Source organism: Notamacropus eugenii, chromosome 5 (genome assembly GCF_028372415.1).
Source record: "Notamacropus eugenii isolate mMacEug1 chromosome 5, mMacEug1.pri_v2, whole genome shotgun sequence".
NCBI classification, from domain to species: domain Eukaryota; kingdom Metazoa; phylum Chordata; class Mammalia; order Diprotodontia; family Macropodidae; genus Notamacropus; species Notamacropus eugenii.
Genome location: NC_092876.1, coordinates 351,977,247 through 351,999,930, shown reverse-complemented (window position 1 = coordinate 351,999,930; position 22,684 = coordinate 351,977,247). Strand labels below are relative to the sequence as shown.

The window sequence follows — 22,684 nt, the reverse complement described above, 5'->3', positions numbered from 1 at the left end:
TATCACACATATGGATTGTCTGAGACAACAACAAACAAAGAGAACACCAAAGAGATGGGTAATGATGACTGCTAAAATAGGATAAGGACTTTTTGGTCATATAAGTAGCTTCATTAAGATAGAATTAGGACCACAAGGCCTGAGGGAAATGAAAAGGGGAAGCTTTGGGGTTAGGAGGGGATTAGGAGAATCTTTGGCAATAGATAAGCAAAATGTATGAAATATTTTCTTTGCCTATTTATGGGCAAGATTAGTGTTAAGGATAATTATATTGGCAAAGGAATTTGATCTTAATGCCTTAATAGATCTGAGACAAGGAGACAGAGAGGAAAGAAAGAAAGGGTATTTGTGTGTACTTGTGGTGGTTCCCACATTAGGTCCCTGGAAGAAAAAACAAATATGACCACACAATGTATAACAACACTAGTAAGGATAACTAATGGTGCTTTAGGGCTTACAAAAGGCTTTACAAATATTGTCTCATTTTATCCTCACAAAAACTCTAGGAAATGGGTACTATTATCCTTGTTTTTTTACATGAGAGGAAACTGAGGCGGACAGAAATTTTGACTTCTCCAGAGTCATACATCTAGTAAACATCTATGGCTAGATTTGTCTCTAAGTTTAGTTTTCTTTCAACAGTGCTACCTAACTAATCAGCAAATGAGGTATAGGGATAGGGACCAGACTTGTGATTTCATTGATACAGGGATCTCCCATGCAGGGATCTTCCCTTCAACTTACAGTCTTGGACAGTATAACTTCAGTTTTGAAGTAACTTGCCCATGTTTCAGAGATGAGACTTGAACCCAGACCTTCCTGGTTAAAACCATATCAAATGCTTATATTGCCATCCTCCGTGACATATAATATATTAAAGTTTACAAAATGCTTTATATATATATATATATATATATATATATATATATATATATATATATATATATATATATATATATATATATATATATATATCATCTCATTTGATCCTCACAACAAACCCTGTGAAGTAGATACTTCAGGTCTTATTACTTCCATCTTACAGATGAGAAAACTGAGGTAAAAAGAGGGTCAATGACTTAGCCCAAAGTCACAAAGGAGGACTGAAACCCAAATCCAACAGAAGTTCTTCCATATTTCCAGGGTCAGAACTACGTTGCTGAGGTGCCTTGAGAGCTAACAAGGTCAACAGAAGATCCATCTTTGACAACACCTTCTGATCCTTTCCTCATTCCCTTGGTCCTTGCTGTCAGAGGTCATTATGGCTTGGCATTGTACTCTACCTTGTGCTTACATTACAGAGGAAAATTACCTTATTTCAGCGAGGGAATAATGGCCTCCTAATGGCCAAGGTACAAATGATATAGTGTTGGGTAAGGATATAGGGCAGCAGTGGGGAACTTGTGGCCTAGAGATCACATGTGGCCCTCTAGGTCCTCAGGTGTGGCTCTTTCACTGAATCCAGACTTCACAGAACGGGAATTTGTTCTGTGAAGTTTGGATTTAGTCAAAAGGCTGCGCTTGAGGACTTAAGAGAGTCATATGTTACCTCCAAGTCGCAGGTCCCCCACCCCCGAATGGAGGGGACAAAATTCATGAATTATCTAAAATTTTGGCTTGTCATACCAAATTAAACTGTTCACAATGAGCACTACCTTTCTCAGCAAACTGGTTTGTTTGCCTTCAGTATCTTCATTAAGAATGTACTCAAAAAAGCAGGGAAATGTAAATTAAAACAATTCTGAGGTACCATCTTGGTACCTAGCAGAAATGACAAATTCTGGAGGGAATGATGGAAAAATAGGTACCCTAATGAACTCTAATGGAGCAGTGAACTGGTCCAACCATTTTGTAACACAATTTGAAAACATGCCTGAAGGGCTATAAAACTTTGCATAGCCTTTGACCCAGCAATACCACTACTAGGTCTGTATTCCAAAGAGATCAAAGGAAAAGGACAAGGACGTATATGTCCAAAAATATTTATAGCAGTTATTTTTGTGGTGGCAAAGAATTGGAAATCAAAGGGATGCTCATCAATTGGGGAATGACTGAACAAGTTGGGGCATATGATTGTGATGGAGTGCTATTGTGCTATAAGAAATGATGAGGGAGGTAGTTTCAGGAAAACATGGCAAGAATTATATGAATTGATGCAAAATAAAGTGAGAATAACTAAGACGTCATTGTGCATAGTGAAAGCCATGTTGTAATGATGACCAGCTGTGAAAGACTTGGTTACTCTGATCAATACAACGATCCAAGACAATTCCAAAGGACTCATGATGAAAAAGTGGTATCTACTTCCAGAAAGAAAACTGATGAACACTGAGTGAAAACTAAATTACAATTTTCTTAATTTCATTCTTTTTCTTGCTTTCCTCCCCCAATATGGCTAATATGGAAATGTGTTTTGCATGATTTCACATGGATGATTGATATCATAGTGCTTACCTTCTTAGTGGATGTGGGAGGGAATGAGAGGGTGGGGGAGAATTTGGAACTCAAAAAGAAAAAAAATGATATAAATAAATAACAAATTAAAGTTTAAAAAATAAGAAGCTTTACAGCAAACATGGCATGTTACTTTGAAAAAAAAATAAACAGAGGCTTCCTTTTTGGTGCAAAATGCCACAAAAAGAATGTACTCAATTTGTTCATAATGACATAAAGATTTTGCTTAAATGGCAAAGTAGTCATGTACATAAATAATGATGTTTTCTCATTTGCCTTTCTCTGATATTAGTAAAGTCTGAGATTTTTCCCATGCCTTTGGTACCTCTTTCAGATATTTTTATCAGTCCCTCAGTGCCCACATTCTGTTGCCTCCAACATGGATCTCTTCCACTCTGTATACAGTTGATTCAATGTGAATTCTTATCCCATTTTTTTCTCTTTAGTAACATTGCTACCTCTTCTATGTAAGCCCTTCCAGGATTGTGAGTTTAAGATTAAAGTGTAGTAGTTTCATTGTCTTTGATGGAGACAACAGCTTGTAATCTTTTCTAGTTTTCTTCTGTTTATTGTCTTCCTTTCATTTGCATCACTAAATGTTCTTGGGATGCCTTCGATTAATTAGATATCTTGCCAAGTTTCCTTTAAACTGGTCTTACCTTGTACTGTTTCCCTCTGTTTTATGAAAACATTGATCACAATCATCCATCATCCTTCTTTGAAAGGTTTATGAACAAATTTATATTTGAACTCAGGGTGATCTATGGAAGCCATCACTCTCTGATTGGCAAACCAGTTAGATGTTTTCTGATCAAGGTATTTTCTGGTCTCTTTTGGTTTCCTTTTGTGGTAATTAATTTACATTGGTTAAATGTCTGGAGAAAATTATTATAACATACACTTATTTTAGTATCATTATATCAATAGCATTTCTGCTGTCTACACAAAATATGTGTCTACAAAATAAATACCAGGTAAATTGTGGAAGGAGCACTAATTGTTGGGGGGATTAGGAAAAGCTTCATGGAAGAACTTTGAAAGAAATGAGGAACCTAAGTCAGAAAGGTCAGGAGAGATTGCATTCCAAGCCCTGGGGATGCCCTTCATCTGAACCTGACAATAAACCTGTGTGGTAAAAATGATATCTATTATTCATTGCACTTTATTGTTGATAAAACTAAGTCTCCGAGGCATTCGTTGACTTTTTCACAGACACAAAGTGAGTTAAGTGGCAGAGTCAGGATTAAAAGCCAGTTCTTCTTACTCAAGTCTACATGCTGCCTTTGTTTCTGGTTAGCAGAGAAGGAGAAAGAAAAATGAAATGAGAACATTCCTATGGGCTCTCTATAAGTATTCATTGATATTGTGCCTTCGATTATGCCTGATAGACTCAGAACTATTGTTTAAATGTTGAATAACATGCATGTTTTCTTTATGGGTTGTTTTTCTAGAAGCACTTCATCGCATATGCCAAATAGATTTATTATTTATAATTATGTTTCATATCCTTCCAGTCTGGGCATCAGGAATGAAAGACCCTGAGAGGTGGGATAGAGCTGATATAAAGTCAGTGACAGGCTGGGCCTCAGGGAATTCCTGAGCACATGACAAGACAATGCAAGACAGGGCCTTAATTATGATAGAGATTTGCAGTCTACACCGGTTTGGCAGCTCTTTCTATTCTTTTGCTAATTTAAAATTGCTTGTTGTGGGGGCATCTCTCTCTTTTATTTTTGTTTTTCTTAACTTGACCTCGGAACAGCAAATGTACATAAATCATGATATAGTCTTGTGGCCTTCGTAGCCTTGGGTTCTCCCATTATTGTTCCAAGGATCTTTTGAAGGAGTGAAGAACAAATAAAATACATATTTGAACCATACAAATTGAAGCGTTTTTTTATACTAATATCTAGGGCAATTTAGGTGTGATATTGCCCCCAGGCTCTGAGAGCTTTTGGAATTGTGATGTGTACAAAGCTTGTATAAAGCCTGAAGGCAATATTACTATGTCAGAAGAAAACGTTCTGCCCAACCAAAAACATATGTTCTAATATATCATCAGTGTTGCTTATATGGATGTCAGATTTTTGGGGGGGAGGGGGCTATATTACCATTTGTGAAATGGGTTCCTGAAGGCAAGGCTTTCCCTAAACAATATTGTGCATGAAGAAAAATCTCTCTTGGTGTCTCCTACCCTATATTAGTCTGAAACAGCATGGATTTAGGAATTTTGCTCCATTTAGGAAGTTGTAGTTAGAAGTTCTCTTGTTCTACGCCCTCCCATATGACTTTTAAGTGTTTCCAAGGTCTCACTAGCACAAGATGCTGACATATCATCTTTCTCTTATTTCCTCTGTCTTGGAGAAGGGATTCATGCCTCCTGCTAGATGACTACTAAAGGCTCTTTCAACACTGAGATTCAACGATCCTTCTTTTTCTTTCTTCCCCCGGGGCTTTCATGACACTTCAAGACTCTCCTGTCATAGGAGAAAACAAGTGAATAAAGCCATTCACAAATAGATATTGTATCTATTACTCTCTTGGGGGTGTTTGCCTTTAAAAGAAGACTGCAGGAAAGGGCAGCAAAGGGGTAATGCTTCAGCACATGAATGAATTACCGACACTGGTGGGAGATATTTTGGTGCTGGGAAGTTTCCATGAAATCCTCAGATCATGCCAAGTTAGACCAAATGTCCATCCTGTTGGTCAGAATAGACTTTGGAGAAAAGATAGTTCTGATTCTCTCTCTTTCTCTACCTGACAGATTTGCAGGAAGTAGCGAGTGAGATGAGGAGAAATAGTAGGAGAGATACCTGTTCTCCTTACACTTCTTCTTCCCCACAGAATCAGTTGCCAGTGAGATCATCCATGCTTAGTAATTTATTAGGCTTTATGGAGATTATGTCACTATTTTCATTTGAGTGAGAATGAATCTTGGATAAAGGGCCAAAGAAAGTTTCAAACACAGCAAAGTAGGATATTTAGAGCTTAGGTACAAGGTTGGCATACATTAATACTAATCTCCAGACCATTATATTATCCCTTCATTTTGCCTTAGCATTTCACTCTCCTTCCTTCCATTTTCAATCCAGTCACAAGAATTTCCTTCCTCTTCCCAGATTCAGAGTTTGGCATTAAACAACCTCTACTATTTTTTTTCCCATATAAGAATAGGCAGTTACATTTATATCTATTCACTTTTATAAAATGAGTCTGAACATTTATATTCAGGTATCACAGACCCCTAGCAACCAACCACCATAATTAAAGGTTTAGTAATCCAATGCAAAGAAAATGAAGGTCTCAGGCATAACACCTTCCCTGGGTAGTGTGGGTCCCTACATATTCTAGGCAGATTGTAGCTAAGCTTAACTAATAGAACTATAGGACTGGTTCAAAGAGCTGCTTTGGAATTGTGTCTCAGATTTGTGACTTAGGCCTGTGGTCACATGACTTAGCTGCCCCTATTAGCAAAAAAAAAAAAAAAAAAAGAAAAAGAAAGAAAGAAAGAAAGAAAAAAAAGAAAAGACAAAAAGAAATATTATTTGAACTGAGGGTATGCTTGTTGACAGCTGTCAATGTTGCAATAGAAATAGTCCTGATAAATGGCTGTCCCTGAACAATCTTCTCACTATCCCAACAGGGTAAAGTACAAATTTCTCTGTTTGACTGGACAGTTCCCCTTTAAGGAAGCAGAGAGCCTGTTTTCTAGATTATCATTGGTGTGATTTCCTTGCCACCTGTGTCATAAAAGGCCCAGTCCAGAGGGAGTTGGAATCAGAGGTTTTAGCGGAATTATCACTATTGGGCTGGGATTCTTCTCTAGCCAACTGTGGCTGGTGCCAAGGTAAAAGTGCAGGCAGCAAGGTCAGATATGGCTGAATGGTATCCTTTTAAAAAATCTTCTCTTAATCAAATTGTTTTTATTTGATTTTTTATTTATATTTAATTTTTTTTATTTTTATAACATTTTCGTGGTCCAACAAATGTTATCAATGCAGTCTAATCCCCAGCCTGAATCAACGGACTGGTTTGAGGTAAGCCTGGCATAGAATATCTTCTTCATCTGGCTGCAATCTTGTCTTTTCAGACTCATTTCAAGTTATTCCTTCTTACACAATCTATGTTCCAGCAAATTGGTTTACTTGCTCTTCTCCAGAATGACATCCCATTTCTTCCTTCTGCCTTTTCACAGGAAATCCCTGGTGCTTGGGATGGTTTTAGTTGTCAGCACCATTTCTTGAAATCCCTAGCTTCATTCAAGGTTTAGTTCAAATGGTTCCTCTTATATGAGGCTCTTCTTGACACCCTCAAATACTTAGTGCTCTCTTCCCCTCAACCTACAAAAATGCTTTTTGTTTATTTTGTATGTGAGTTTACAAGAAATATTTAAAGAGACAGTATTTGGAGTGGAGAGAGTCCATCTTGAAGTCAAGACGATGGCTTTTGGTTTGACTTCTGATGTGATTTCTGCCTGTGTGAGCAGGCAAAGACTTGCAGAGGCAAGTCTCTCAACTTCTCAGTGCCCCCATGCAACACTCTAAGGCTGGAAGTTGAAAACAGTTACCTAGCTGCATTGATAGAAGTTTTCTTACTAAGAGTTCCTTACTCTAATAAAATCATTGGTTCAGTTAAAATATTTTGTATTTACTTATGTATATTTTGGTTTCTTTTTGTCCAATAGTAAGAAGGCTTCTGAAGGGCCAGGATTATATTAGATTTTATTTCCAGTGTCTAACAGTTGGCGTATAGTTGGTGTTCAATAAATACTTTTTGAAATGAATAGAACACATTTTCTGCAAGCCCAGAAGAATCTTTCTGTCACAGAGCCTCTTGTGAAACCTAGCATCCGAAAAAGATCCTAGACTAAATAAAAGATAGGGGATAGTTCTTACTAACCTACTTGAATCAGCAAAGATCTCACAAGCAACACTGGTGCTATCTTTTATCAAAATCATGAGGCCCTGCTTTGCTCTGGGAAGGAAAATGTGTAATATTCTACCCCTCTGATTCCCTGTTTTTTGTGTCCTGGGTTAACTCAGTCTTAGCTACTCTCTACAGGACTATCACTCAGTATGAACCACTGACTAGGGAGGGAGGTTTAGGGGAATTTTCTCTCCTATGACACAAAGTAGCTGGGAATAGGGCTTTTCCACAGGAGCATTAATTACCCTTGTCAGTCTAGGCAAGAGCAAATTCAACTTCAACTAAGGATCATGATGTTTCATTAACACCCAGTGAATGAACAATGAAGTCTTTGCCATTTACCCAGCCATATAATAAATTTAATGTCTCCTCAATTTATGGGGTTTTGTCTGCTTAAATTGGCAAAATGCCTATTAATAATACAGCAAATTTTTGAATATGTGTGGAAAGGAGGAAGTGTGCTAGCAAACAGGATTAGATTACAAGTGTGTGTCTCTGTTTTCTGGCTCTTTTCAGACATTTCCACCAGATGCCTAACTTGTTCTTTCTCCATCTTCTACCATTTTTTTGGTCATAATTATAGAATTTTAGAGCTTCCTTTTGCACGATCATAGTTTCCACCATTTTTGAGAGTAAGGATCTCTTTTTTAATATAGAAAAAATTTACAGACTCCCCATAAAAGTATGCTACTTGATTGAGAAAATACATGACAAGATATACCTGTGTAAATATTATCTTCACGATGATCTAATCCAACCTCTTTTTGCAGAGATGGTTGTTGAGTTGAAGAGATTTGCCCAAGGTCATAGTGTTATCTAGGTTCAGAGTTAGAACTAGAATCCAAGTCATTTGTATCCCATTCCAATATTCCTTTGCTATAACACTTCCCCCCCATTTTGATCTCCCATATTCTATGTTGCCTTTACTTTTCGATTGACTGGTCCCTGAGATCTCTTGTTTTTTCCAAAAGGGACGGTACCTAAACATTATAACTGACTTGGCAATTGTGTGGCTTAGTATATTCAATAGTTTTAGTTTCCTATTAAGATGCAAATCCCTTTAAGAGGGATATTTCATTGCCTTTGACAAATACCTTAGAGTAAATTAGTTTATCAAATTCTTTTCAACCTAACCCCCAGCTAAAAAGAAGGGCTCAAATATGGGAGAACCTTAGAACAATGTGGTTAAAAGGAGAAGATATAAAGTACTGCCATGAAGCAGTGTTTCATGATTTTTGTTTTGCAACTTCAGCATTCAAAAGACTGATTTTTTTAAAACTCTATAGTCCCTATACTTTAGGTAAGCTTCTACCAGGTGGCAGTCATTTGCCATTGTCATGAAATCTGATGACATTCAAGATGGTGGCTGTCCTTTGGCCATCTTGATTTACATGTCCTTTTATTTCAAAGGTATCTTTTAATGGTTATCATTCTTTATCTGCCCAGTCTTCTAACTTTGTACTCAGAAAGATCAAGGTCCTCCTATTCTTACAATCACCTATTTAACTTCAGAATCAACCACATTTTTGGCAAATTGTCATTTATCTTCAGCTTGAAGTTCTTCATTTTGTTACTCCTTCTGTTACAAGTCTTATGAAAAAGTAATTGCCTCAGCCTATTTCAGTTCTGCTTTAATTTCTTATTTGCAGTACAGTGAGGTGCACATGAATACAGTAGGTGCTGAATAAATATTGTTTGATTATTCATCAATCATTATTTCATGAAGAAAATTAATCCATAGAAGAGATAAATAAGTTCCCTGCTTCCTGGGGCATTAGGCAACAAGCATTCATTAAATGCTTATTATTTGCCAGGTGCTGCTAAATGCTGGGGATACAAAGAAAAGCAAAAACAGTTTTTCCTCTCCAGTCTTACATTATAATGGGAAACACGACATGTAAATAACTAGGTAGAGGTGAGATATGTACAGAATCTGAGAGTGGATGGTATTAGCAGCTAGAGGGACAAAGAAAGGCCTATTGCAAAAGCTAGGATTTGAACTGAGTTTTAAAGGAATCCAGGAAAACCAAGATGCTAGGGTATAGCCAGTACAAATGCATAGAGGGGCAGCTAAGTAGCCCAGTGGATAGAGCACCAGCCCTGAAGTCAGGAATATCTGAATTCAAATCCAGCCTCAGACACTTGATACTTACTAGATGTGTGACCCTGGACAAGTTACTTATCCCCAATTGCCTTGGGGGGAAAAACAGATGTTGTGTTCCTCCTTCCTTGCTGAGAAAGACCACGCCTGCAGAGAAACGATGTCATGACTTGCACTTCACTTTGTTTTGAGAGAGGGAGGGCTGTGCAAGGTCACCAGCCTCACTTCTCCTCCAGAGTCATCTGAATCCAGTGATCAGATATTCATCAGGATGACTGGAGATGGCCTATGATACAATGGGAGACCTTGGCCCCTTTAGGCCAAGGCCTATGCAGGTACTCACTTAGGGTGAGGTAATGCCCACTCAGTGAATAGGCCTCTTTAAGAAGTAGCCAGGGGATGGCCCCTTTCATGAGGCAGAGAAAAAAACATCAGACTGGGAGGGAAACAGCAATATTACTATTGATAACAAACAAAAAGCCAAATGTATAGAGAAAGAAGATAAAATGTAGTTTGTGAGTAGGAACAAGTAGGCCAACATGGATGGACCATAGAGTGTGGGGAGGAAGCAAAGTGTAAGAAGATGGGAAAGACATATGTCATATATATATATATATATTCTCTTGCACTGTTCACCAAGACGGTAAAAATGACTTAGATATAAAGGAGATATTACAAGAAAATTTGATGAACATGGAATATGTTACCTACCAAACTTAAGTATAGGTGAATAATTTATGAATAAACGAGATAAGAGAGCAGAGTTAGGTGTGAAATGCCTAATTTCAGTTGTATTAAATTAAAAAAAATGTGTACAAATAACATAAATGTAGCTTAGATCAGAAGGAAGAAAGAGAACTGAAAAAAAGGCAGATAAAGACATCATATCACAAATAAGTAAAGAATTTTGACAAATCTATAGGAATATGAGTAACTCCCCAAAATGATTAAAGGATGTGAACCGGCAATTTTCCAAAGAAGAAATCAAAGCAATTTATAATCATATGAAAAAATGCTCTAAATCATTATTATTAGAGAAATGCAAATTAAAACTACCTTGAGATATCATTTTGTACTTATAAGATTGGCTAAAATGATTGAAGGTAAAAGTGACAAACCTTGGAGATGTAAAAAAAAACCTGGGACACTAATTCACTGTTGGTGGAACTGTGAACTGATCCAATCATTTTGGAGAACAATCTGGAATTATGCCTAAACATTATTAAATTGGCCTATACTTTTTGACCCAGCAATATCTTTGTGAGGTCTGTTTCCCAAAATGATTAGGGAAAAAGGAAAAGAAGCTATATGTTCTAAAATATTTATAGCAGCTTTCTTTGTGGTGGCAAAGACCTGGAAATTGCAGGGATGCTTGTCAGTTGCAGAATGGTTGAACAAGTTGTTTCATATGATTGCGATGGAATAGTATTGTGCTATAAGAAATGAACTTGGTAATTTTAGAAAAATATGAATAAATGAGCAGAATCAAGAGAACATTGTGTATAGTAACAACAGTACTGTTTTAACAACTACTTTGTGTGACTAAGTCATCTTGACTACTATGAATAACCACATTAACTACAACGGACATATGGAGGAAGATGCTATCTGCATCCAGAGAAAGAACTGATAAATAGAAGTATGTATAGAATGGTATTTACATATATGTGCATGTGTTTGTGTGTATGTGTATATGTGTGTGAGTGTATGTCTAACAGTAACCATCTCTAGGGCAGAGGAAGGGAAAAAAAGGAGAAAAAAGAAAATGACATGATAACTTTATTATGTCTTTAAAAGGAATTAGCAAGCTATACATAATGGATTCACAGTTTCATGGATAATCATTTTTCTTCCTATTCTACTATGCTATGGAAAGACTTGTTTTATTTCTTAAGTTCAGAATAAAATAAATAAAATTCAAAAAGAAGATGGGAAAGGTAGGAAGAGATTTGGTTATGAAGACATTTAAATGTCAAACAGAGGATTTTGTGTTTGTCCTGGAGGAAATAGTGAACCACAGGAGTTCATTGAGCAAGAAAATGATGTAATCAGATGTAAGTTAAAAAAAAAATCACCTTTGGCAGCTAAGTGGAGGATGAATTGGAATGGGAAGAAATGAGGGAGAAAGATGGATATGAAAGCTGTTGAGGTGATGAAAATCTTAACTACGGTGATTGTGCTACTAGAAAGCAACATATATGAGAGATGTTATGAGAGCAAAAACAATAAGATTTGGCAATGGATTTGGATATGTAGAATGAGAATGAGGCAGTGAGAATGACAGTTGTGGTCCTGGGTCTGGTGGTGGGCCAGGGTGACTAAAGGATTGGTGGTACCCTAAACACTAATAAGGAAGTTTGTAAGAGGGAAGAATTTAGGACAAAAAGATAAAGATCATGAGTTATGTTTTGGCTATGTTGGTTTGAGATTCTTATAGGACCATCTAGTTTGAGATTTACAAAAGGTATATGGTGATGTGGAACTGGAACTTAGGAAAGAAACTAAGCTTACATAATTAGGTATGGGAATCATCTGTATAGAGGAAAAATGGAACCAGAGGATCTAATGAAATCACCAAGTAAGGTAGTGTAGAGTAAAGAGAGAAGAAAGAGGAAGGAAAGAAGAAAAAAGAAAGAAAAAGAGACTGAAGAGTGATCACACAGATAGGAGAAACAGGAGAGAGCAGTCATGGAAATGTGGGAAAGAGAGAATTTAGGAGAAAGAGTTAATCAGTGCTGTCAAATGCTGCAGAGAGGTCAATAAGGATGAAGATTCAGAAAAGGCTATTAGATTTGGCAATTAAGACATCGTTCGTAACTTTGGAGGTGACAGTTTCAGTTTCCCTACCTTCTTTCCTTGCTTCCTTCCTTGCTTCCTTTCTTCTTTCTTTCCTTCCTCCCTTTTTTCACTCTTTCTTCCCTCCTTCCCTTCCTCTCTCCCTCCTTCCTTCCTTTCTTTTCTTCTCCTTCCTTCCTTTCTCTCTTCCTCCTTCTCTTTCCTCCTCCTTCAATCTCAAATTCATGCTAAGATATAAATTAGACTTTGACAGTCAAATTAGATGATATTTATTATCATCCTACATCAACCAATCAACAAACACTTATTAAGTGCCCAATATGTACCAGGCACTACCCTAGGAAATAGGTAAACAAGCTAAAAAAAAAAACCAATTTTAACTCTCAAGGAATTTCTACTGCATGGAATATCCACCAGGATATTTTGAAACCCCATGCAATTCATGCCAGTGTCTTTATACAAATTCATCATGTAATAACTATCCCAAGTAGAGGACTTCCTCTACGTGTTTAATATTTCTTGGATATTATTGCATGAAATGTTCATTTATTATTCCTCATTCATGTTTGCTGCATGACCAGTTTGTCCTTTATATTTTCCAATCATATTTTTCCTTAATTACATCTCTTTTGTCACTTCTTACATGTCATCATTGATAACATTCTATTGAACCTGGGAGTTAGAGGCTTGAAAATTTCCCCAAGATGGTTTGGAGAATGGATTTTTCAAGGGAATATTTGGATCAGAATAACCGATGAGTGTATTCAGGTAGTGAAACTACTTAATTTTTAAAGTTTTTCCAGCATCTATTTGGTATCATAAAAAAATTGCCTCAATCCTGTCCTTGTTTATATTTACCTCACATTTGCCACTTGTCATTCTCTTTCATTTTTCCCTGATTATGTTTGTTTGAATAATCCATCCACCTTTTCAAGAGAAATTTATTTATATTTACTTTGTCTTGTTAATACTGTTCTATGGCTAATTATTTCTTTTTTTTTTTTTTTTTTTTATTAATTTTTTTATTTTTTTTAATGTTTAAGAATCACTGCCATACAATTGCGATTTTATCCCTCCCCACCCACCCCCCACTACCTCCCTCCCTCCCCACGACTGCATACAATTCTGTATAGATTCTACATAAACTTTCCTATTGAGTATATTTTCACTATCGTCATGCTGTGTAGTCAGACTAAGATAAATGAAAGAATCCGTATAACAAATCAGAACATGATACACAAACAGATACACATACACAAACATGATCTGCTACATTATGTGAGTGACTTCCATATTTCTCTCTCTGAGTGTGGAAGGCTTTTTGCCTTGAGGTCCACCATTGGGATTTTTTTTTTTTTTCAGAAGTTCTTGTGTTATTACAAAAATCTAAGTCTACCAGAAAAAACTCTCACACACTGTGGTTGTTGCTGTGCATAAAGTTCTCCTGGTTCTGCTCCTTTCACTCAGCATCAGGTCATATAAGTCCTTCCAGGCCTCTCTGAAGTCTTCTTGTTCATCATTTCTTATGGCACAATAGTACTCCATTACATTCATATACCATAATTTATTCAGCCATTCCCCAATTGATGGACATCCCCTTGACTTCCAGTTTTTGGCAACTACATAGAGTGCTGCTATAAATATTTTTGTACATGTGGGACCCTTTCCCATTTTTATGATCTCTTGGGGATATAGTCCTAGTAGCGATATTGCTGGGTCAAAGGGTATGCACATTTTTGTAGTATGGCTAATTATTTCAATTCTTTATTTATTGAATGGTTCTTGCTATTCTCTTCACTGTCCCAAGTCAAAATATAAAAGGAAACACTAGTCTATTTCCCCCACACAAAAACTCTTCAGAGAATCAGAGTTGGAAAGAGCCTAAGCAGTCATCTAGCCCAAACAACTAATTGACATAAGGAATCTCTTTATAATATCCATAACAAGCGTTCAACCAGGTGATGCTTGAACACCTCCAGTGAAAGTGCGCATACAAATTCCCAAAGTATTTCATTCAATTATTGGACAGGCTAGATTGGTAGGAAATTTTTCTTTATGTTGAGCCAACGTTTGTTTCCCTATGATTTTCATTCATTAGTCTACACAGCGTAAATGTGGCTTATTCCAATCTCTGCTCCACATAATTATCATGATATCTGAAAAATGAATTTTGCTTTTAATATTCTCACCCGTAGGATTCCTTAAATCATAGAATACAGTTGCTAGATCCTATCATCATCCTCGATAGATTTTGCAGGACATAATTGAGTTCATCAGTGTTACTCTTAAAATCCAATTCTGTGAATGAATATTTCAGAATTCAGTACTCTAAAGTAACACAGAACTCAAGAATTTATATTCTATCTAAGTACCATGCACTAATGTTTTTAGCAGCTAGATCACAGTCAGCTCATATTCAGTTTGTGGTCAATTAAACCATCCAGATTTTAACATGAGAAGTACTGACAAATCAAGCACATTTCTCTTTACTTGACCAATTAATTGTTTGACTATAAATCCAGGAATTTCTATTTAATCCTGGATTTAATTTAATTTTTTCTAGTTCTTTTTACTTTTCATTTCAGTGAACTCATTGTCTCCCATGAATTTAACTTTCTTCTCTAAGAATTTGACCCTCAAATTTGCATTTGTAATTCTCTTTTCTCTCTTGAGGTTCAGTTCTGCAGTTCTAACTTTCTGCCAATTTGTCTATGTAAATGTTTCATAAATTTCTCAAACCCAACACATATAAATCAGAACTCATCTTTCTACCAAATCCATCTTTCCTCCAAACTTCCCCATTTCTGTTATAGGCATAACCATTCTTATAGTCATCCATATTTACAACCTTGGAATCATCCTTAATTCTTAAAACTCTCTTTCATCCTTCCATTTCCTGGTTTTTTATTTTTGTCTTTGAATTGACTTTCCCTCATACCTATAATGTTTCCCTCCTCACATCTGCCTCTTGTCATTTCTGACAGCTAAAAGTTCTTTCTTCACTTCCTTAGTGTCTCCCACAAATCACTGCAAATTTATTTTATATTGATTGAATGATATACATATAGAAAGATGTAATATTTGTTTGTGTACTCTTAGTAGGGGGTGAGTTTCCCTTGAGTTGACTTTCTCTCAGTTCACTGACAACTAGTGGATCAACAACTTGAAACCAGGTCCTAGTTCCCTCCATATCTTAATAATACTTATATACTAACAGGAATTCACAATATGTCTCTGCTGTCATAGGTACACAGAATACATGGCACAGTCACTTTTCATTAGCAGTAGAAATAGCTTCTTCAATGCCAAGGGAAAACACAAAGACCTCATAACATCAGAGAAGGACTGACTTATGAAAGATTGTGAGGTGGATGTCCTCTGGGCATTGAATCTTGCAACAAATTGGTCTTCAAATATTTATCTAGGACTATGGACTCTGAAAATGACACATTATCTCTGGGGGTGGTGATGGGCAAAGGGAGGTCTAGCATTGATAACCAACAAAAATCTGAGTACCCTGTAAGATCCTTAGAGTATGTGCTTTGGTGAGAACCAGATAAAGACTCTTTACTTTATTTCTGCAATTCCCAGTTACATATAGCTGCAATGAAGTAGCAGATTACTTATCTATAATGCAGGTAGCATCACTATGCTCAGTTGGATAGGCACAATGAGTAACAGCTTGCTCCCCATCTGACCTGGCATTGGCCAGCACTATGGACAGCATCCCAGCACTACTACTATTCTTGCTTCTCTTTGCCATTGACAAATTTAACAAACATTTTCCTAAGTCTTTATTCAATATGTGTCTGCATATTGAATAGCACTAGTCAAAGAGAGATGGCAGATATATTCCCTTATGTATTGCCTTCCAGCCTGACATAGAGCCAATAAATACATTCATTCAATTGAGCGATTAAGGTAATGGTGAATCTACCTAATAGGACTATCATATAATTAAAATCTCACTAACTTATCCATGTAGATATTGAGGGGAATTTTGTCAAATCACTTACTAAAATCAAGATACACAATATCCATGGAATTAATCATTTCTAGGAACTTTATAACAAAAAAGATATGAATTTAATATCTGATGATTTGTTTTTTTTAACTGTTAATTGATTCTAAGTGATCAGATGCAATTGCTAATAAGCCCTTCGCTTAATAATATTTTATAGTTGTTGGCTACAATAAAGATTTCCCAATTTGGTAGTCCTGGCCATTTAATTAGTGTTCCATATATTGATTAAAAAATCTTTGTGGGCTTTAAATAACGTCTCATCATCTGCTTCCATGCTTAAAATTTTCTATGTGATCATTCAGTTCCTGAATATGGTGGTGACATCTTTGAAAATGGAAACAAATGACATTTCACACATTAGTTGGCACTTAAAGCTTTAATGTTCACCAGACACTCTTCTCACAATAACCTTGTTCAACAGACAGTGCAGGTATTATTACCATTGTGATAAGAAAACTGAGTCAAAAGTAGTTAGGTGACTTGTCCAAGGAAATAGTGGTAGAGCTGGGACTTAACCTTAGGCTTTCTAGCTCCAAGGCCAATGGAAATCTCACTATACTATAATACTGAACTTCCTATGCTTTCTAGGATCTTACAAGAACCTCAAAATAAGTAAGGCAAGAAATGAGATGAAAAACTGCTCTTAGTCCTGATTGACATTCTCTTTTTCTCTTTTTAAAAGTTTGTTCTTTTTATGGAGTTCATTATGTTATTAAAAAAAGAAGGGAGCTAATAGGAAGGAAAGTAATTAAGTGTTTACTATATGTCAGGTTCTGTGCTGAGCACTTGACAAATATCATCCCATTTGATCCTCACAACAACCATGTGAGGTAGGTGCTACTGCTATACCCATTTTAAAGTTGAAGAAACTGAGACAGGCAGAATTTAAGTGATTTACTTAGGGTGACACAACCAGTAAGTGTCTGAGGCAGGATTTGAACTCAGGTTTTCCCTGCTACAGGCCAACTAGCTGTCTTAATTAGTATAATGAGAAGAGCATTATATATATTATATATATTTACATATATTATATATATTTGATAACAGATCTACATTTTGTAGTAATGAGTCATAGCTCTGTGACCTATTAGTTATGAGACCCTGGGGAAGTCTCTTTACTTCTCCAAGTCTCAGTTCTATTATATGTAAAAGTAGGTAAATTTTGGTAAGTAAATTCAATAAAGATAGACTGAGATACAGACTCTGAGCTAAATCAGTTTATTAACAGTGACACATATAATGGTTAACAAAGTGGGTCACTAGCAATCTCAATAAAGCCAGTGATTCCCAGAGAAGGAAGGGATCTTTCTTATTAACACACAACAAAGAAGAGGGCTTGATAAACATGGAGAAAAGGCAACATGTTGTAGGTTGGGGGAGGAAAATATGACTGGCTCCAGAAAGAGTAGGCTAATATTGAGGTAAATCTAATCATACCCTCTCTAACAATTAAAGAATATGAATTGTTTTGTGGGTTTCATTTGAATCTTGCAGGTTTTTGCTAAAGAATCACAACTAACAGACTTCTTGTCTCCCTGGAAGAGATAAAAACTCCCTTAAGCACACAAAAACAGGAAAGGGCAGATGTCATATCTTTTGGGGATCACTTTGTGAAGCTAAACAAAACATATCCATGAAGTATCCTGGGGACACCAGCATGAGAGAAAACAACCTTTCTTTTAAACTAACTTTAATTTAGATCAGTTAGATTTCTGAGCTCAACTTAAGTCAGATGGATGCAGATCCAGTTAGATTCCTGAGTTTAACTCAAAACAGGTAGATACAGGCACAGTTGGAGAATTAATACAGCATAAAATAAATAACATTGTAGAACCAATACAGTAGAAATTAATACAGAAGAAATCAGAGGTAATGTTAATTTTGGTCATGTCATAATATGAATACTTTTGCTATTTATCTCAAAGGGTTTTTTCAAGAATCAAGTGAAAGAATATATGCAAGCATTTTCAACTATAAGTCTATATCAATATTAGCTATTTTTTATTATTGTTATTATTTCTTCTATTGTTTTGAAGTCTGATGCTTCTTCATGGTATGGAGGAAACTCTCAAGTTTGTTCTGATGAAATGTAAACTTTTCCAAGACTTAGTAAACTAGGAATTATTCTACTAAAGGCCCAGTGATAAATAGTATGTACTTTGTGTGAATATAATACTAAATAAGTGTGGAGAGGTTTATCACTAGGGAGATGGTAGTAACTAAAATATGATTTTTTGTCAACTGCAGCAACTCATCAAGATTGTGTTAATTGACTGTTAATTAAGGAAGTCTTTCCATCAATAAAACTATGAGTCCTTCATAAGTTATAGCAAGTATTTCTATTTTTCTATTGAAGGTCAGTTAGCGGGAGAGGAAATTCAATTTAGGATGATATAATTTCAAAATATATAAATTTATTTAGTTTTTTTAAAGGAAAAACTAAAATATTCCAACCAAAATGTGGTTAAACTTTATGAATTTTAAAAATTATGAATAGGAAACATGAAACTCCTTTGAATAAATCCTATGAAAAATAAAAATGCTTTATTGCTATATTCTGATTAGTTGAGTGATATATTCATAGATTAATTACTATAGGATGTTAGCCATTGAAAAGGAATATTAGAAATTATTTAGTCCAACCTCCTCATTTTATGATGAAGGTACTGAGACAAAGATGGGAGGTGATTTGCTGAGGGACATGAAGTCAGATAGAGCTGGAAATATAATGTAGGTCCTGGGTTTCTGAAGGGAAGAAGAGAACCTTGATAGATAAATATCTAATTCATTTACCAATACGGTCCCTTTAAAAATGAAAAATGGAATTCAATCATCTAGATAAAAGAAGCAAATAAGTTTTGCAAGAAGGTGTAATTTAAACATTTTTAATTTCTTAAAACTTAAAAGTATATTGGAATCCTGAACAGGAGAAAAAAAAACCCCTAGCTTTCTAGTCTGCAAAGTGGACGAAGTTACAAGTATTTTACCGACTGGAAAGTCTACTTTCATGCAATAATAATAATCCCTTCTTATGGTCTTTTGGAATATTTATACTAAAGACTTAAATTCAGATTGCAGTTTCACAAGCATAGGCATCAGTGAGTATCCACCTCTTGGTACTTTCCTTGTGGCTCTAATATAATCAAACTGAGTCATATCTAAAAAGTTAAGAGGTTACCAAACTTTACACCACTTTCCTCCCACCCCCGTTTTCTTACCCTGTCACTTTGTCATGCTTTGTCTCAGTGAATGAAGAAAAATGTATAACGGCTCACATACTACAAATCAGAGTTAATATTGGTTACCATGGTTACTTAGAGATTTTTTTTTTTTAAAGACTAATTTCTGGTCACATTGGAAACAACGTATAAAACTACAAAAAGACGCAGTTTAAAAAAAATCGACATTGTTCTTCTGTTACTGTTATTGAATAGTTCAGCCTGAATGTCTTAGCTGGTTAGAATACAGATTTAATAAAGATTAGGTTTGAACTGTGTAAAAAACACAACTTCACAGGAAGAAAAACTCATTTGTAGGACAAAAGTTGTACACAACCCTATAAATCCCATACATATGTGCCATTCCTTACCGGGGCACTGGATAAGAATGTGTGGATTACTCCTTGCAAATCTATCACCATTAATGGGAGAAGATAAAAAGACAAAACAAATTGCAGCTCATGAGCTACTGATGATTTTTAAAACCCTACTCTTACTCATATTTCCAAAAGGCTTTTAAAAATCAGAACTTGTGAATCTGAATCCCTCTAAACTAAAGATGTCCAAGAACCAACTGTCCATGTTGAACAGAACACTGCTGTCTTGTTTCTATTTATTTTTTGAGACTGGGTCTCCCTATCGTGCCCAGGCTGGAAGTGTAGCAGACGCTGATAGGCCCACCCCAATGCTAATCAGCACTAACACTTTCACCTGCCCTATTTCTGGCCTGGCCAGTTCACCTCTCTCTTCTTAGCCTCCTAGTTAACCTCCTAGGCTCAAACTTTTGATGCCAAAGTGTTAAACCCAATTGGATTATCCCTTCTACAGCTCAGAACTCCTGGGTTCAAGCTATCCCTGAGCCTCAGCCTCCATCATACTAGGTCATACTAAAGAGCATCTTTCAACAATGTTTTTTTGTTTGTTTGTTTGTTTTTTTTGAGAAAGAGTGAAATACCCTTATAGAATTATAGAGGGAAAGGCTGTGATATTTGGCCTTCTCCTAATAGAAGGACTTAATAAAACATATAATACTTCCTACCTCCTTCATGGATCCTTTCTTAATTATTCCAGTCTCCACTGGTTTCTCCTTTCTGCCTTGCATAAGATTCAAACTGGTAACTAATATTTGTAGATAGTCTAATAACTGCATTTTTAAAAATTTTATTCTCTTTTGCAACACCACTTATTCAGTACTTACTATCTGTCAGACACTGTGCTAGCACAGGGGATAGAAACACAAAAGTGAGACAGTCCTTACCCTCGAAAAGCTTAAATTCTCAAAATGGGAGACAATTCATATACGAGAATGGTGACCAGGGGATGGATTATTTTTATTTGGTGAATTATTGGATTGGTGAGCAGAGCCACAGGACAGGTGAAATAGTTGGATCTGATGACCATTTCCAGAGCACTAGGAAGAAGGCTGTTGGAGTGAGGACCCAGAGTAAATTTTGTTGTTTAATCGGATGACAAATCCATAGAACATATTCTTTTATGTTTAAATCATGATTCTTCTATATGAATCTTAATGTTACGAAGTGTTTCCCCCCTTTATTTTTATAGTTTAATATAATATGCTACAGCATTTTTGCAACTTTTTATCTTTTGGTTATTTTATTATTTCTAAAAATGAAAAATCAATTTAAACAGATGTGATTCCCCTCTCCCTTCCCTCTAAAACAAACCCAGGCAATTAGATATTATAGCGGATAAAATGCTGGACCTGGAGTCAGGAAGACCTGAATTCAAATCCAGCTTCAGACACTTACTTGCTTTATGACCTTGGGCATGTCACTTAACCTCTGCCTTCGTCAGTTTCCTCATCTGTAAAATGGGGATAACAATAGCACCTAGCACCTAGGGTTGTTGTGAGGATAAAATGAGATAGTAGATGTAAAGAGTTTTGCAAACCTCAAAGTGCCATACAAATGCTAGCTATTAAAGAGTGCTCTTGTTCCCTACTGGTCTCCAGTAGAGACTGTTGAATGGATTTCTGATAATATCTTGATCACTGCTGGTCAGTAATAGGCAGGTCTCCACTGAACATGAGTTTGCAGAGTTGCTTCCAGCTTCTGACTTCATCTGCAATACTCATTTGAGGGTCTTTTCCCTATAAGAGGAAGTGGAATTGATAAGGTTTAGGGGTGCTGGGGACCCCAAAACACCGACACACTGAATTCGACTCAAGCCTTCTTAAAGTCAAAGAAAAACAAAGTTTATTAAAGATTCGCCAAACTGGGTTGGCTCTTAAGGAGCCTAAGCATTTGTATCACTTGTATTGCAAAGCGAGTCAGATAGAATTTCAGCTAGACAGAGTCTGTGCTGGATCCCACCTGAGCTCCTTCATGCAGGAGAGATGGAATTTAAATACAGAAAAAGACTGTAGGAGGGATCTAGGGATGGTCTGGTAGTCTAGGGTGGTGGGAGGAGGGGTTTAGGGAGGGTCTTGAGGAGAAGTCCAAGGAGGGGGTCAAGTATTGGAAACAGTGGAGGCAATCAGGAGATATCAGACAATGGAGGGCCTGGGCAAGAACCACGTGTTGCCAGGTAGTCTGGGGTCCCAGGGATGGTCTCCATAGATCAGCGCCAGGGAGAATCCCGTCGGGAGTGGCTGATAGTCTGGACAATTCACAACTTGGACTTCAAGAGAATGCTAAGTAGTTGGGAATATCAAAAGGATGCTAGAGTCAAAGCAAGAGAATGCTAAATGTTGATCAGATAGGGGGTATCAGGGCTGAGAGACATGGAAGGGAAATCCAAGGAGCACCCCCAACCCCAAGGCCAGACTTTCGGGGACCTTGCAGATAAATGTGACAAAAGTCCTCCTGATCCAAGGGGAAAAGGTCTTGGCTTGGGCTTGTACCCCATCAGAATGGTCTCTGGTTATCTACCTCTGTAAAGCCCAGAAGCTTATGCCTCATCTGTCTTAGAAAGGTGGGGTCCTCACACTTCTAGTATCAGACCAGGGAAAAACCCTTAGTTGTTCCCCACCTACCCACTCCCCCCAGCCCACAGGAGAATCTGAGAATTCTCAGAACCCTGGATGTGACAGCTTTTTTCTCTCTAAAAGGAGATCTTTGTCTCTGTTGGGACAAACCCTTAGAATACAGAGCAGTTAGTCAACTAAATAATGCCCATATGTTTTAAGGTTATTTTTAATTTCAG

The 22,684-nt window shown here is 36.5% G+C and overlaps 1 long non-coding RNA gene across 2 annotated transcripts in view; it reads left to right on the top strand.

Annotated features, from left to right (window-relative positions):
• The first annotated feature begins 5,764 nt into the window (after nucleotides 1-5,764).
• Nucleotides 5,765-22,684, top strand: part of LOC140506614 (uncharacterized) — a 236,931-nt gene continuing 220,011 nt past the window's right edge. Inside the window, exons 1-2 of one of the 2 annotated variants that reach the window (XR_011968013.1) lie at nucleotides 5,765-6,321; nucleotides 6,456-6,491. This is a non-coding gene — a long non-coding RNA (uncharacterized lncRNA). The remainder of the gene's footprint in view (nucleotides 6,322-6,455; nucleotides 6,492-22,684) is intronic. The other variant, XR_011968012.1, reaches the window with a different exon arrangement.